Here is a 17,393-nt window from a genome sequence, read left to right as displayed (position 1 = left end):
CAGACTCAACAAGTCTGTGAAGAAGACAAGATTCCGAATGGTCACTCTTCAGTCAATTCTGCCCTTCTTACAGAAGGACAACTGGATGTGCTCAATAGATCTTCAGGATGCGTACTATCACATCAAAATTCACAGACGCTCCAGGAGATTTCTCCGCTTTCGGCTGGGGTCCAGTCATTTCCAGTTCAGAGCCCTGCCCTTTGGTCTCACTACAGCCCCCAGAGTGTTCACCAAATGCATGGCAGTGGTCACGGCTCACCTGAGATGTCAAGGATTCCAGGTGTTTCCGTATCTCGACGACTGGCTCCTTTCAGCCACCACCAGGCATCAGCTTATTCAAGCCAGGGATTACACAATAAAGCTTTGTACTCTTTTGGGCATCTCGATCAACTTCGAAAAGTCATCCTTATCGCCCTGCCAGTCTATTACTTTCATAGGCGCAAACTTAAACACTGTTCGGATGTCAGCTACCCTTACAGATCAAAGAGTTTCAGACATTCAAAGTCATGTCAGGATCATTCTAGCTAACAAGAAAGTACAGGCCAGAATGGTTCTAAAGGTATTAGGCCTCATGGCTGCAGCCATTACTCTTCTTCCCCTGGCTTGCTTCTACATGCGCCTTCTTCAGTGGATGCTGTTCACACAGTGGTCGTACCAACAACTTCCAATGTGTCACCAGATTCTGGTGACACAGACTTGCAAAGATCATCTTGCTTGGTGGATCACATCTCCCCAGGTTCACCAAGGCAGACACTTTGTACCCCCATCCCCGGTAGCCACTGTCACCACGGATGCCTCCCTGATCGGGTGGGGGGTCATTATCAGGGCAGGATGGTTCATGGGACGTGGCAGCCGTTCGAGTACCACCTGCACATAAATGTCCTGGAGATGAGAGCAGTGCTTTTAACGCGTTGCAAGCCCTCAACGACTTTCTTCCCGTAGGGACAATTGCAGTCCACACAGACAACATGTCTGTAGTTTGGTATATCAACAAACAGGGCGGAACCAAGTCCTACCCCTTGTGTCGAGAAGCGCTCAGACTATGGCAATGGGCAATCTCCTCTCATCGGTTTCTGGTAGCAACGCATATCCCTGGGAAAACCAACATTGTAGCGGACAGATTGAGCAGAGCTATTCTCATGCCTCATGAGTGGTCTCTCAAGCAATCTATAGCGGAAGAGATTTTTCTGGAATGGGGTCGCCCATGTTGCGATCTTTTGCTACTCCCCAAAACAGCAAATGCCCAGACTTCTTCTCTCTCTTCCTCTTCCAGGCCATCCCCAGAGACGCTCTGACCCAGGATTGGCCCCAGGGACTTCTTTATGCCTTTCCTCCATTTCCTCTGATCCCTCAAGTTATCCAGAAAGCAACCGTTTTGAGAGCCAAATTGATTCTCATTGCTCCTTACTGGCCTCGACAAGTTTGGTTCCCGTTCCTCCATCGTCACCTTTTGGTGCAGCCGTGGCATCTGGACCCAGTGCCAGATCTTCTGATTCACCAATCCGGTCAGCTGCACCGGTCTATCCCTTCTCTCAACCTCACAGCATGGTTGCTCCACTTCCTTCCTTAGCCAGGCTTCCTTTGATCTCTAACCCTGTTAGAGACATCATAGTAGCTTCTTTAAAATCCTCTACCAGGAGGATTTATGCAAGCAAATGGAAACGTTTCTCTTATTGGGCTAATGCCAAGAATATTGATCCTTTTACTGCCCCTGTTCAGGCAGTCCTGGACTTCTTAGCAGAGATTTTTCATGCAGGCTCCTCTTCTTCCACAGTCAGAGTTCAATTGGCTGCTATCTCGAACTTTCATGTCGGGATCGCAGATCACAATATCATGTCCCATAGGCTTTGTAAAGCCTTCTTGAAAGGAATTTTCCTGCTAAAGCCTCCAATCAGGAATCCTCCTCCTCAATGGGATCTAAATTTAGTGCTGACATCCTTGATTCTTCCCCCCTTCGAGCCAGCTGTTTCCTGCTCTCTAAAATTTCTTTCTTGGAAAACTTTATTCCTAGTAGCTATTACATCAGCCAGGAGGGTGTCTGAACTTCAAGCTCTTTCGGTTCGACCCCCCTACTTGGTTTTTCACAAGGACAGAGTATCATTGAGAACTAATCCGACCTTTTTGCCTAAGGTCGCCTCAAAGGCTAATTTGAATCAATCCATTGAACTCCCTGTATTTTTCCAAACTATTCAAACAGATCGGAACAAAAATTACATTATCTTGATGTCCACCGCCAACTCAGATATTATTTGGACAGAACTAAACAATTCAGGAAATCCGATCAACTCTTTGTTTCCTATGCAGATAACAGGAAAGGCCTTCCTGTTTCTAAAGTGACCTTATCTAGATGGCTGTCTTCTGTCATCTCTGAAATTTATCTGCTCAGGGGAAAACAGCTGTGCTCAAAACCTAAAGCACATTCAACTAGGAGCTTAGCTACTTCTACAGCCTTTCAAGCTAGACTTCCTTTAGACACTATTTGTGCAGCGCCACTTGGGCCACTCCTCATACTTTTGTTTCCCATTACAAATTGGACTTGGCCTCCAGGGACAGAGCCAGTTTTGGCTCTACAGTCCTCAAGAGTCTGTTCCATTGAGCCACCCAGGATAGAGGTGCTAGGGGCGGTCCCATCAAGCAAGAATGAAGGCGAGATTGACAACTTAACATTGAGAAGTTATGTACCTACCATAACGCGTTCCATGTTAGTTGTCTTCTCGCCTTCTTTCTTCGACCCTCCCTCCTTCCCCCAGGCCTGGACAGACCTTTCTACAAGAGATTGTTATGCTGAAGACCATTCAGAACTGGTCCTTCCTGTAGGCTTTCTTTCTTTCTTTCTTCCTTTGGGAAGTATTTATGCTTGGTGCTATTGCCCTTTGTCATCAAACGAGATCTGGGTACTTACCGCCTTGCATCATGGGATATGGGGCTGCCTCGAGCTGGTAAAAGTGACTCTCGAGCTTAGCAAGTGCCGAGTCGGAGCCGAGGATCGGCTCCGAACCCATCAAGCAAGAAAGAAGGCGAGAGAAGACAACTAACATGGAACGTTATGGTAGGTACATAACTTCTTATTTCCAGCCACTGACAGGCCTCAGAGGAGTAAATACAGGCGCCCAAGGGGCAGAGGACAACCACAAGCTCAGTATAAACCTCGCCAATGGGCCATTCCAACCCAGAAGGGAGGAGAAGACAGGTCTCAAACCACCAGAAGGCAAACTCAATGACTTGCACCTCAGCTGGCCAAACAAAGCTCTTTTGTCAGCCCCCCTGGGGGGGGAACTAGCACTATTTGTAGACAACTGGCACATGGTCACAAAGGACAAATGGGTCCTAGACATAATTTTACTTGGATACAGATCCCACTTTCACACCTTGCCAATAAAAAGAGGAATGCCAAACCTGCCACAGAATCAAAGGGCAGAGGCTCAAAAACAAATTACAGCTCTCATGGCCATGAGAGCCATTCAAAGGGTACTAACTCAAGAGCAAGGCCAAGGATTTTACTCAAGACTTTTCCTAGTACCCAGGAAAGAAAATGCTTGGAGACCAATTCTGGACCTTTCAATTCTAAACACTTACTTACAAGTTCCCAAATTCAAGATGCTAACACTACAGCAGCTACTTTCCATGTTGGGCAAGGAAGCATGGCTAGTAACGTTGGACCTCAAGGAGGCATACCTGCATGTCCCTATCAGACAAAGTTGCAGAAGATACCTCCGTTTCATTGCAGGTTCGACCCATTATCAATTCTCTGCACTGCCCTTTGAGTTATCTACTGCGCCCAGAGTATTCACAAAATGCCTGGCACCAGTAATTGCATACTGCAGACAAAGAGGAATTCAAATATATCCATACCTGGACGACTGCCTCATCCAAGCAGAAAGAAAAGACATTCTCATACAACATCTGGCTTTTGTGAAGCATCTACTAAATTGTCTGGGGTACACAGTAAACGAAAAGAAGTCAAAACTAGTACCCTCACAAAAAATGACATTCCTGGGTGCCAGCTTGGACACAACGGCCCAGAAGGCTTATCTTACACCAGATAAGCAATTACAACTGACTCAATATTTCAAGACAATGGCAACAAAGACCCAATTAACTGCAAGAAAAATTCTGCTGGCTTCGGGCTTCATGGCATCTTGCATTCTGATAATACCATTTGCAAAACTGCATATGAGGAAATTACAATGGTACTTAAAAAGCGTATGGTCTCAACACAGCCACAACTTGGACACAGTGATATCTCTCATTCCCTGCCTTCAACAGGAATTTCTATGGTGGGCACAGGCATGTCACCTCAACAAGGGTCAGCCTTTCACCTTGCCCCCACTCAGGCAAACTATCACAACAGATGCTTCAAACTATGCCTGGGGGGGCTCACATGGCAGGGCAATGCATTCAAGGCCTATGGACTGCAGAACAAAGAAAACTGCACATAAACCAAAAAGAGATGCTAGCTGTACAGAAAGCTCTGACAGCCTTCAAGGATCTACTACAGCCTGGACAACTGGCAATAAAGACGGACAACACCACAGTAATGTGGTACATAAACAAACAAGGGGGCACACATTCCTACCCTCTTTGCAGGCAAGCAATGGTCTTATGGAACACAGCTCTGACCTACCAAGTCCAGTTACAAGCTCACTTCCTGCCAGGACAGAAAAACACATTGGCAGATGACCTAAGCAGAAACATCAAGGATCCCCACGAGTGGAAGCTAGACCCACAAATATTTGCAATGATAACTCAAAGATGGGGCCTACCAAATATAGACCTGTTTGCCAGTCCTCAAAACTACCAGCTGACAAAATTTTGTACAAGAACATTCCACCATCAAGCTTGGAAAGTGGATGCTCTCTCCTTCAGTTGGAAAAACCTGACAACATATGCCTTTCCTCTTCTCACAAAGGTACTTTTGAAGGTCAAAAAGGAGAAACCTCGAATGATTCTCATAGCCCCAGACTGGCCATGCCGGCACTGGTACCCGCTATTGAAGAATATGGCTCACAGCCCACCATGGATATTGCCTCAAATACCTCATTTGCTCACACAGCAAGACAAGCAGATTCTACACAGCCAGATCAAAACCTTAAACCTGGCTGCATGGCAAATCAATTAAGCAGCCAACCAGCCCCTTTATCACAAACAGTACTGGATATTATTCTAGAAGCCAGGAGGCCAAGCACCAGGAAGGCTTACTCGGCCAAATGGAAAAGGTTTTCGGCTTGGAACCAAGCTAAAGGCCAAGACACAGCTCAGCCTCATATGCCTCACATTCTGCAGTATTTAGCTGAGATGTTGCATAAAGGACTTTCCTTCTCCTCAATTAAAATCCATGCTTCAGCTATTTTGGCTCACTACGACACGAATCCACCTTTATTTTCAAACCGACTCCTAAGGCATTTCCTCAGAGGGGCAAAAAACATTAGACCACCTAGAAGAGCTCCTACACCAACATGGGACCTCAACTTTGTTCAGGAAAAACTAACATTACCTCCCTTTGAACCAGCTTTTTCTGCAGACCTTCAGTTCCTATCTTGGAAGACTGCCCTGCTCCTGGCAATAACTTCTGCTAGGAGAGTTTCAGAATTACAGGCACTTATGGCTGTGGAACCTTTCCTCATTTTTCATCAAGACAGAGTTTCTCTACGAACTAATCCTTCCTTCATGCCTAAGGTGGTTTCCAGTGTAGCTTTAAATCAAATCATCCATCTACCCACTTTCTTCCCCAATCCACAGAACAAAGGTGAGAGACTCCTACATTCCTTGGGCATTCACAGGCTTGGATAAAACTAAGGCTTTCAGAAAAACTGACCAGCTCTTTGTTTCCTGTGCTACAGCTTCTCAAGGGAGGGCCATTTCCAAGCAAACCATTTCTAAATGGATAGGCCATTACATACGATTCTGCTATACCCATCATGGGAAAACAGTTCCTCCTACCATTAGATCCCACTCTACAAGGGCAACAGCTACCTCTACTGCCTTTCTCAGGGGGGTTCCTACCAAGGAAATTTTAGAAGCTGCAACTTGGAGTTCTGTACACACCTTCACCAAACACTATCACTTACCTCTTTATTCTAAGTCCAGGGCAGGCTTCGCAACTGCAGTTCTGCAGGGCCTCATTGCCTCCTCTAACCCTCTATAATGCCTCCACCCCACCTTAGCTTTGAGACTCAACCCAAGTGTGATGACTGCAGCAGGGTAACACGATGAACATAGTACAGTTTTGTACCTACCATAAATGTAGATGTTTGAGAGTTCACCCTGCTGCAGTCCAGGTTACCCTCCCTCCAACCCCTCTGATCTACTGGCTAAATCTTTGCTATGCCTTACTGATGTATTTGCTTATAGCTGAAGGGTTTTTGTGTCTGTACAGTGTTCTCACGTTTTGGTACTAATTTGGATCACCTTTTTGGGGGCACCTGACATCTGGGGCAAGAAAAACTGAAGAAAATGGCGTCGGTTGCAATATATGTACCCCTGGCACACTGACGTCAGGGATGAGGCGACAGCGACCGACGTCAGACCAAGACTTTAGAAATCCGGCCGACTGCGGGACCGCCTGACGACAGGATAACCCAAGTGTGATGACTGCAGCAGGGTGAACACTCGAACATCTACATTTAAGGTAGGTACAAAACTGTACTTTTCATCTTATGGGGGTCTGTTCATTATATAGTATATAGTATACTGAGAAACACATTATTAAATTGTGGAGTAGCGTCATCGAATGGGAGTGTTTTTGGAATGGACTAATTATAATTTTGTAATGTGGATGTAAACATTTTTAGATTAAAATTTGATAGGTTGCATACTGTGTTGTAGCTATGAGGCTTGGGTACATTGATGTTATCTGTAATGGTCCCCAAGGATGAAAATTGGTAGGGATAGAAGTAGATATCCAGTCTAGTACAGAAGCCTAATTACTTTGTTATGTCTTGTTGGGGTGTTAATGAACTGAGAAAAGCCACAGAAGGTTATAATTGTTTTGGGGAATTCAGTAATGAAAGTTTACCAATCAGTGTTTAGGTCACCAAAAATAAAGTTTTGTAGGTGATGGTAGCTGATACCCAAGATAAGATCCACTGTTGTGGCATTTTTCCAGAAAGGATGTAGAGAAAAATTGTACATAGGCCTTTATATTTATTAAGTTTGAGGAATGTGACGAGGAGCTCAACATTGCTAAATTGTGTGAGAGTATGTCGGTAGTGTAAACACTAGGGAGTTGGAATAGATAATAGCAACATCACCACACTTATTCTTTATTCTGTCTGTTCTGATTATATTGTAGCCTGGTGGGAGAATATTTCCATGTTTAATGTTTGGCTTTAACTACGTTTGAGTGATTGCTAACATGTCAAGGGAGTAGAGACTTACCCAAGTGTGGAATTCTGGTAGTTTATTGTAAATGCTGTGGATATTGATACTGATGTTGAATAGTTTAAATTCAGTGCTTTTAGGAAGGATTTGTTGAGATACAGTTTGGGTTGAGCAGCCAGTGGTGTTAGCTGGTGTTTTACTGAGCTGTGGATTGGCCTGTACTAGCTGAACAGTTTGCATTTAAGATCAATTGAGACATACCAGGATTAGGGTGAATGTAGCCACATAGATGTACTTTTGGTAGAAAAAGCAATGTTGCAGGACCATCTTGATTTTTAATCTAGCTTTCAGTTTGAATTTGTGTAAGGTGAGTGAACAGTTTATTTATGTCTGAAGAGAAGAATGTGAGATGCATTGTAAAGGTTTGTTGCTATATTAAGGGATCTATAGGTGGTGACGTGAGTAAGAGGAGTGTGATTAGGGGATGGCAGCTGGCATATTGACGGTGGAGTCTGGTAAGATATGAGATTACTAAGAAGGAAGACTAGGGAGGTAGACATTATTAATAATGTGAGCATCATTATATTATAGGCTGTGTTAGTGTGCTATAAGTTAAAATGAAGAGATAGTATAAAGGAAGAGAAAGAAAGGAGGACAGCATTAGGACTTGTTCTGGTGAGTTCATGAAGTAAGAGATTGCTGCAGACAGCAATAATGGTATAGGTAGATGAGTAAGTGGATTAGAAAAGGTGACTGCAAAATAAAAGCTGGGTTGTGGTTTAGTACGGTATAAATGGAAGACAGTGGTTGGGTTAGAGTTACTGGGTTGGATGGAAAAGTGTTGTTATTAGGGTAGATGCAGATATGCGAGCCTTTTGGGAGTGTGTTTATGTAAGTGGTATTCTTACAGTGAAGGTGGGATTATTCGCAGGTTGCTGTTATTGACTTGTTGGTGATCTCTGTTAATTGCAGGGCTAAGAAGTAGTATAGTGGATTTAGTTTTTACGAGAAAGAAATTGGATTGGGTGAAGTAATTTTGGAGTGAAATTATAGAGTATAATTGAAGAGTAAGAGGGAGTGGGTGGGAATTGGGGGTAGAGTAGAGGGAGTGATCTGATGCAAAGTCTAGAAGTGTCAAACTAGACATCAGTAAATATGATTTCAAATAAAACAATCTGTGTATTGCTGAAAATAAACATAATTCAGAGAGCTATCTCTGTAGAGCTATCTTAGTGCCCTGGCTAAAAGTAGAAAAGAAGAATGAAGAAAGAGAGTGAGAGATTGCTGATGGCGTGGAGAGAAAAAAACAAAAGATAAATAGCAGCATTTAGAGGAGTAGGCATGATGCATACAACAGATGCTACAGTGTTAAAGAAGCAGTAAAGAGAATGGTAAAACAATCATAATAAAGGAATAAGGAAGGAGATTAATTGAGATAATGACAGAGCTGATCAACAAGAACAGAGCTAGGGGAGGTTAAACTGCAAAAAGGATTACAACTAACAGAACTGTTTCTCCAGTGAAAACAACATGCAGACGACCAAGTTCTGGAGGTATAAGCCAGGCAAGGACATCTGTTCTGAAATATTGTAGCAGAAGAGAAAATAAGAAACAAATAGGATATACTGTCACTGTAGAAGAGAGTGAAAGATATAGAAGTTACAGAAATAAATGAGCAAAGAAGTTCCTGTCTACATGGCAGGAAGTTCCCAACAGTAAAACTAAACAGTAAGATAGATTCTTACATAGACACCCAGATGGATAATTTTTGTCCTTAAATCCGCAGAGTCTGTGGGCTACCAAAATGTTTACTGGAGGAAGAGATCCATGAGTGTTGTGTGTAGTTCAGCACTGCAGCAGAAATATACCCTAAGTTTGTGAGGGGGCTCCTCATTAAAATCATAGATGGATAGTCATTATCCCTGAGTCATCAGAGTCTGTGGACCTGCAAAATGTTGTTTACTGGGGGAAGAGATCCATGCGTATTGTGTGTAGTTCAGCACTGCAGCAGTAATGTACCCCAAACTTTGGTGGTGGGTGGGTCTTCTCAGATGTCTAAAATCATAGACACCCAGATGAATAATTCTTGTCTCATAGAGAACTGTGGACCTGCAAAATGTTGTTTACTGGAGGAAGAGAGCCACAAGTATTGCTATATTGTTCAACACTGTAACAGTAGTATATCCAAAGCATGGGGAGTGCTCCTCAGATGTTTAAAATTCTTATTGCCCTGTGTAAAAGTGGAAAATGGGAAAAGTTTACCTTGACCATATAAGCTTGAAATTTTAGGAGGAGCACCAAGAAAGATCTCTCTTTCTCAGTCTCTCTCTCTGTATGTATATATATATATATATATATATATATATGTATATATATATATATATATATATATATATATATATATATATATATATATATATGTATATATATATATATATATATACATATATATATACACACAAACATACAGAGAGAGAGAGAGAGAGAGAGACTATACATTGAGAATGTGCCCAGCTTCTTCCATCTAGTGTTTATTGAAGGCAAAGTAACGGGTATCTCATATATCTTTGGCACTTTTCCAGCAGTGGTCTTATTGTGTCACGCTCTACTTTTTTTTTGGATCTTCTGTTATGATTTGTCTGTTACCACTTGTTTACAACTTTTGGTGTGTTTCAGTTTTACAGTTATTGGTGTTTTAGAGATTATTAATACTGGTACTAGGTTTGTTTCATACTTAAAGAACTGAAAATGGCAATGGGAAAGCTTTATAATAGGGAATATAACCGATCTTGCCTTTGGACCTGCAGTGCAGTATTGATAGTATGCTGTAGGAGGGAGACCTTCAGCAACTGGAAAAAAACATATTGTATGAGTGACTAACTTTAAAGATTTGTTTTGCTGTTGTATAACTGTTCTGTACAAATGTTTAATGGTTTAAAACTGAGGAAACTCTTTGTAGGGTTTGTGATTTGGTAAATCTTCTCTATCATTCATAGTTAGACATTTTTAAGAGCCAACATTTAGGAAATTTCACACTACTTTCCAGACTTGTAGAGTGAGTTTGTGTTATCTGTGAAGCACTGCATTTAATTTTTGCTACTTGCACAGTTCAGCACTTGATCCTTACTGTTGTATGAAAAGTTATGCATTCTTATGCTTATACATCAGTATACTAAGTGTCAATTTTGATGTCAAATTGCCAGCCAGCAAATGCACAAGCATTTCTTTTATTGCATTGAATAGGAGCATGGCATCGAGAGATCCCTCAAAATCAGAAATGTAATGCTGCCACTTGAAGATAAGAAAAGAGAAGCTTTTGGCCTAATTAAGATCCACAAAGATGATTACCCTTGAGAATTCTTTGTAAGGGAACTGGTAAGATGGTCCACCATGTAGATTGAAGTCTAAGTTGAAACATTTGAGTACAAGTCAAGTCGTAATCCTCTACGGGTAACTGATATTTAGATACTCCAGCCCAGAGTCCCTGTAGGTACTGTGGTCATCTTTAGTTAGCAAGGGCTGAGGCATGGATCCATCATTTACCTTGATACAAGATGAGAGGACTGGAGCTTTTCCTAACATGGGGAATGCACCCTTGAGTTCTTGTATGATCCAAACCCCAGTTAACTGGCTTGAGTCAAGGTTAGATCAGCCTGATCTTAAAGAGCTGCCACCTGAACCACCTGGTCATAGATTGATGGTACTCAAGATGAAGTTCCTCCCCCCAAAGGTGCCTCTATGTTCATTTGAGTTGGTGGATTCCTAGATATAGGATTTGTTGGATTGTCCCAAACCATGATCGATATTTCATGGGCTAGGTAGGAAGAAGAAGTATGATGCCTGGTGGTTCAAGTCATGGATGCAGGTTTGAAACCTTAGGAAACTTGATCTGAGGCCTACACTGGACCCCATGCAATTCTTTCTTTGGCATGGAACTCCCTCAGCTAGCACAGGATCAGTTGCAGTTTCATGGTCCTTGGCACATGGTACTTCTCATTCACTCCCATGCCTTTGCATGATACCAACGATAAGCTTACTGCCATAGGTAGTGAACAGAATTATCTTGTTTTCAGGCCCATGGTTACAATACCTAAAAAGTAAAGGATAAATGTATTCTCAGCTGGCAAATTTTTAGGGCTAATGATTCTGTTTTCAGTAAATTAGGTAATAGATCAGATTTTGTCTAAGTGCATACCATGTTCTGCATTCTATTTGTAAAAAACGAGCGTCCACATAAAAAACGAATAGATGACCATTTATACAATATTAAGAAAGCAAACAACAGCAGTGCCGTATATTGTCACTCAGTAGTTTGTCACAACATTATTAAATTTGTTTTTGGAATTTTGGAAATTGTTACTCACAATCATGGAGGTGGAGCTTGTGAAAATTCTTTACAATACAAGGAAGTGGTTTGGCAGTTCTGTCTAAATGCCCACAACCAACCTGGTATTAATGAATTTATTTCTTTTGTCCCACTACTAAAAATGAAGCAACAAAATTTGTATTGTGTTTCTTATTACGTTTTTTATTTCAGTATTTGTGTCTTTAAGTACCTAATTATGTTCATAGATCTCTGTTCCTGATTGGTTGTTGTTTTTTATTTAAACTGTGTGTTTTATGGATGAAAGCACTTAACTGATTATTTGTATAATAAAGGTTCCGGAGGTATATGCCTGTGTGTTTTGACTTTTGAGGTGACTACTGCATGGTTTTACTGGTTGTCTTTTGGCAGTAGTTTGGTTCCTGATTTAGTTTACTGGTTATTTTTGGGAACTTACCTTTTTAGCTTTTCCATGGCTGGCATTCATGCTTCTTCTAGCAACTGTGGAGATAGATTTGATTCAGTACTTTTTAGTTTTCATGGAACTTTAACTTGTTTAATTTAGCTATTATCACAGACTTGTAGTGATAAAGCTTCTACAGCTTAGAGGTTCTGCTGGTCCGCAAGGAATCATTGCATCAGGATTTTTATTTTCCAATGTCAGACAGTTCACAATGGAACAATCAACCATTTGATGTTGCACCTTCTTATGCTTCTGTAGTTTCGGAGTGGTCATGCTCCCCGTGGTGTGCAAGAATATCTTGATTTGGGTACAGCTCACTGTAATAAGGGTTTTCATTTTACTCCATTGTTCTCTTTTCTGCTTCGGAGAGTAATCTTGAAAGGGATTTGTTTGCCAAGTGGCTTGTTAAAGAATTTATGGTATCAGTGGATAACATAGAAACTACTGGACAGGTCCTTTTTTGTCTTTTAGTGACAGCATTAAGTTATTTGAGAAAAAAAAATGTCTAAAGTATTGTGCTTTGCAGATCACAAATGCCTACTTTAGGGAGTGTTTGCAACTTGATATAATTCTGCAAGCATTGAAGACATTTAAGCTCCCAAATGGCAATTTGAATAAATCACCCCTATGTCATGAATAAATAGACAAGTTGAATAGGCATGGTTTGGAGACCCTAAGTCCCTTATTAAAAACTATGAACTTGTTTTGGATTCCTTAAAGGAGGAGGTCAACAATTTAAATCATGAGATACTTTCTGACCTCCTGTTTCCATCATATCAGCAATTTTATAAGAGGATTTTTGTATATATTGATTAATAGTGTACAAATATGGTTTCTAAAAAAGTGGCAAAATTAGGAGAGATTTGCATTCAGTACCGTAAGAAGGTTGCTTATCCATCTTCTCACAAGAAGGATTGCTTGCAGCACAATGATGATGTTTTTTTGGATGCTGCCATTAGAGAAACTGTTGCTTCAAATCACAGTCCTCGATCTGTGGAGAATGTTGCTTCTTCTAGCCCCCTTTTTTATGGAGGTCAGAGAGACTGGCCCAGAGAGCTTACAGTATGAAGGCTCCAGTGACAAGACATCACCAATTCTGGGTACTTCAAATGAAACAGTCTTATGTATCTTCCCTTCCAGTTAATTGAACTCAATGTTATCGACATCAGGGAAGGAAGAATACTTAGAAGTTGTTTTTCAGACCAGTCACAATGGAATTTTAAATACTTGCTTTGGATACAGTATTTTTAATTATAGTAATATTTATTTGACTACTACTCACTTTTCTTTATTTTCAAAAGGGTTTACATTTGTTCCCTTTAGCACCCTAGACATGGTGGTGACATTACTCGAGCTTAGGTTATTTACAAGGAAGCTAAACTTGAGTATATTATTTGACCATTAATTACTGGAGTGTGGCACTTTTTTGAGGAAAAAGCCATTTTCTTGTCATTATTTATCAGCATCTGAGAAGGAGACATTATATCAGCTCACCAGGGACAATTAATTGCATATCATAAAAACCTAATGAAAGCAGGGGTATGGTTTTGTATGACAGTATTGTGTACTCTTCTTATATGTTTATATTGCAGGACATCTTTACTTATTTACCTGTTTCTAGAAATGAGATCCATATTGCTTATTGGAAAATTGTTTTATTTTTGGAAGATTGTATTTTACAATATGTTTAATAGAGAACTTTTCAATTTTTTACACAACCCATAACCCCGAATACCTAGTATCGTTGGTATATCCAAAGTTCATAAAAACGTGTATTTTGTTACTTATTACACAGTTTTTTATTTCAGTATTTGTGTCTTGAGGTACCAAATTATGCTCATAAATCTCTTTTCCTGATTGGTTGTTGGTTTTTATTTAAACTGTGGCTTGTGGATTTGTGATAGTTCTGATGATATCCAGTTTTTATGGATGAAAGAGCTTAACTGATTCTTTTTATAATAAAGGCTCACATGGTACATGCCTTTTGAGGTGGCTACTACATGGTTTTATTGGTTGTCTTTTGTTTGGTTCCTATGTTAGTTTAATGGTTTTACTTCTTTACTGTGGCTCTGACAGTGAGTCAGAGGATCCTGAGATCATTACCTCTCAGATGAACAAGCATAATGAATTCATCCCTTGCCACAATTCTGAATGATAGTTGCCTTAGTGAGGTCCTTAGACATATCAAGAACAACTTAGACTGGTCCTAAGTCCCTAGTCCCCCCTTCAGATATGCTTGGAAAAGGTTTCCTGTGAAAGAGCCTGAGGAGACTTTGGTTATCCCTTCTTTGGTGCTAGTCATTAAGGATGCTATTTAAGCAGCCTGGTGGTACCCCAACAATATGTCATCAGTCCCCAGCTTAGGTCGATACCATTTACAAGCCACCATCCAGTGTAAGTGTCAGTGACCACAACATTTTACTACCTGTCATAGGTCCAGAGTTTTGAACAGGTGTAGCAGGACAAAGTTTTATTTTTTATCTTGTTGGATTTTAGATTAATCTGGTATTGATCTCTACATGCTAAATCTAGTTCCATCTTATTAAGAAGATACTGAAATGAGGCTCGCCAGATTCTGGATTCCAGATTCCGGGACGGCCTACCTGAGATTTTGTGTATGGTTTCTGTAGTGCTCTGCCATGTTTTCTGATATAATTTGGATTGTCCTAATGCCCTAGCTAGACCCACCAACTTTTCTATGGCCAGCATCAGAGAGCATGGCTGAATTTGTTCTCCCTGAAGAGGGAGTTTGGGAGCAAGATTCTTGAACCCCATTTGTTAGGTTGTTGTTCTGCATCCCAACCTCTCAGTACCTGATCAATGACCTCCTGAAGAGAAAGCAGACCCTCAAACCAGTGAAGAATCTTCTGACTCCCCTCCTTCTACCTCCACTCTTTTTTCTTCTAAGACTGGCTGTTCCTAAAAGAGAAAGAGGTTCTTATCCATCTGAGAAAGACTTCAAAGTGACTAGTAGTCTTGCTCCACCATTAAAACACAATATTCAGATTAGGTCTCTTCAGGTTTGCTGGCTGCCATTTTCTTCATGGTGTTATGTGTACACCTGCAGATGCTGGTGTTACAGTGGACTTTTGAGATTTTAGTGGCTTTAAAGCCAACTTGACCTTTTAAATCTATTTTTGTCAGTCCCTTATCAGTGAGCTGTGGAGTGGTGGGTAGTGTCCCTTTCTTCATAGGAAAGGGATACAAATTCTAATAACAGATTTTTAATTTTTGGGCTGGGCAACTCACTTAGGCACCAACATGGTAGAGTGCAGACTTCTAATGCTGTGACTACCTGTTAGCCATTTGGAGCTATAAGCAGTTCTTCTGTCTTCAGAGACCTTGAAGTAAAAGCTGTTTCTGGGTCTTATCCTCATCTGGTCAGACAAACTGCTTATCTTGTGGTACATAAACAATTAAGGAGCATAAAGTCATGCCCTTCATAGGGAAGCACAATTCATTTGGCAGTGGACAATAGACAAATCCATCACTCTATTAGCAGTTCACATCTCTGGGGAAGTGAACAAGCTGGAAGTCACTCTAAAGAACAACCTCATCCCCATCTTTCAAATGCAAATTTAGAGGCTATATCTGATAAGAGTTTTCTGTCAGTCTTCTTTTAGTGGAGTACTCCATAGATCAACCTCCTGACCATTCAAGAAAATATGTTTTTTCTTTTCTATAGAGCTGAACATAGCAAATAGGATGTAGCAGTGGACACGTTCCCTCTCCTTTGACAGAGAAAATTCCTGTACATGTTTCTGTCATTCTTCATGATTTCATGTATCATCTCGAAGTTCATGGGAGAATATCCAAAATTCATTTTTATCACCTTTTGATTGTTGGAAAGTCATGGTTTCAGGATGTCATTGTTCAGGTGATAGAGCAAACTCTTATGTATTCTCGCAGTGTCTTCACTGATTGGGGCAACTGCTGTTTCCAACCCATAATCTGGCTGCTCCCACAGATCTCTCAGTCACAGTGGATTTTCCATCTGGGATGTCAGATAGTACTGAAGCTATAGGATACTTTCCACTTGGCAATCCTGTGCCTCCAAGTGGAAATATTTCTCAGTTTGGATGGAGCAGTACTATATACTTTGCAAGTGGCCCTGACTTACTTCAGATGAAAATGACTTGGACCTTAGTTATTCCATGTCTGTTGTGCATGTGAAAGCTGTCTGATCATCGTAATGTTGTGGGTGGCAAAATTGTAACCTAACACCAACTGATCAAGCTGGACCTTAAAGCAGTGCCGTACATGTATCCTTTTTAGAAACCCTCCCATCTCTGGAATTTGAACTTCATGGTTGACATGCTTACCCATTTAATGTTTGAGCTTACAGAAGTGCTGAAATTCATATCTTTGAAAATGTCTGTTACAGCCATCATTTTTATATGTATTGTCTAGGAACCTAGGGAACCATTTCTGGACTTTCACTAATGTAAGATGTCATTAAGGAAAAACATATTTTTTTCCAAATGTCATTTTAGAGTTGTCTCTGAAGCAAGCCATGAATCTCCTAATTTTCCTTACAGAGTCCAAAACCACGGCAAGAAGGCCCCTTCACATTCTGGGTGTATAGGAAGAGCTAAGATGAATGGTTGTTTATCTCATGTTCATCATGGAGGGATAGGCTTAATGTTGCCAAGCTCTTTTCAAGTAGATTGCTTACTGCATAGTTTTTTATTTTGCCATCAGAGAGCTAACCAGCTGTTAGTCAGTGCTACTGTCATAGTTTGCCTCCCCATGGAGCGTTGGCCTCTAATGCTTGCTTCAAGAATGCCTCCAGTGTTGACATTTGTTCACCAAGCATTTTTTCTCAGCTGAGTCTCTGGTAGTCAGGCTGTTTCCAAACTCAATATTTCAGAAAACAGCTAGGTTTACTGATTTTATGGTTTTCTTACTGCTTTCTGCCCTAGTAATTGTTGCTTAAAATTTGACCCAGTGAAGGCCCTACCAGAGAGGGTCCTCAGTGTAAGATGTAACAGATAGATTTTTATTGTAGCAGTTGATCTACTGGAATGCTGTCTTCATCCCTTTGTTTATGGGTGTCTCCTTGGACAACTTTGGCTATTGGAATTCCCTACTATTAGAGACAAGTATATATTTGTATTTTGCCTGTTTAATATAATGTAAGTGTCAGAACGTCATAATCATTTGTTGATTTGCAGGCAATTGCTAAGTACTGTCGTGGGAATGGAACAGCAGTCGTAGGGGCCAAAGGCTGTTAAGTAACCAGTATATTGCATTATGACATGCATTGGTGTTATGTATGAATAACCC

At 40.9% G+C, this 17,393-nt stretch overlaps 1 protein-coding gene across 1 annotated transcript in view; it reads left to right on the top strand.

The window, feature by feature from the left end:
* ACY1 (aminoacylase 1) overlaps nucleotides 1-17,393 on the top strand; it is a 1,669,107-nt gene that overhangs the window by 1,595,408 nt on the left and 56,306 nt on the right. The window lies entirely within an intron of this gene.

The sequence above is a fragment of the Protopterus annectens genome, chromosome 7.part0 (genome assembly GCF_019279795.1).
Source record: "Protopterus annectens isolate FY-2018-M chromosome 7.part0, PAN1.0, whole genome shotgun sequence".
NCBI classification, from domain to species: Eukaryota; Metazoa; Chordata; order Ceratodontiformes; family Protopteridae; genus Protopterus; species Protopterus annectens.
The sequence above is the reverse complement of the archived record's forward strand: the minus strand, read 5'-3'. Positions and strand labels throughout refer to the sequence as shown.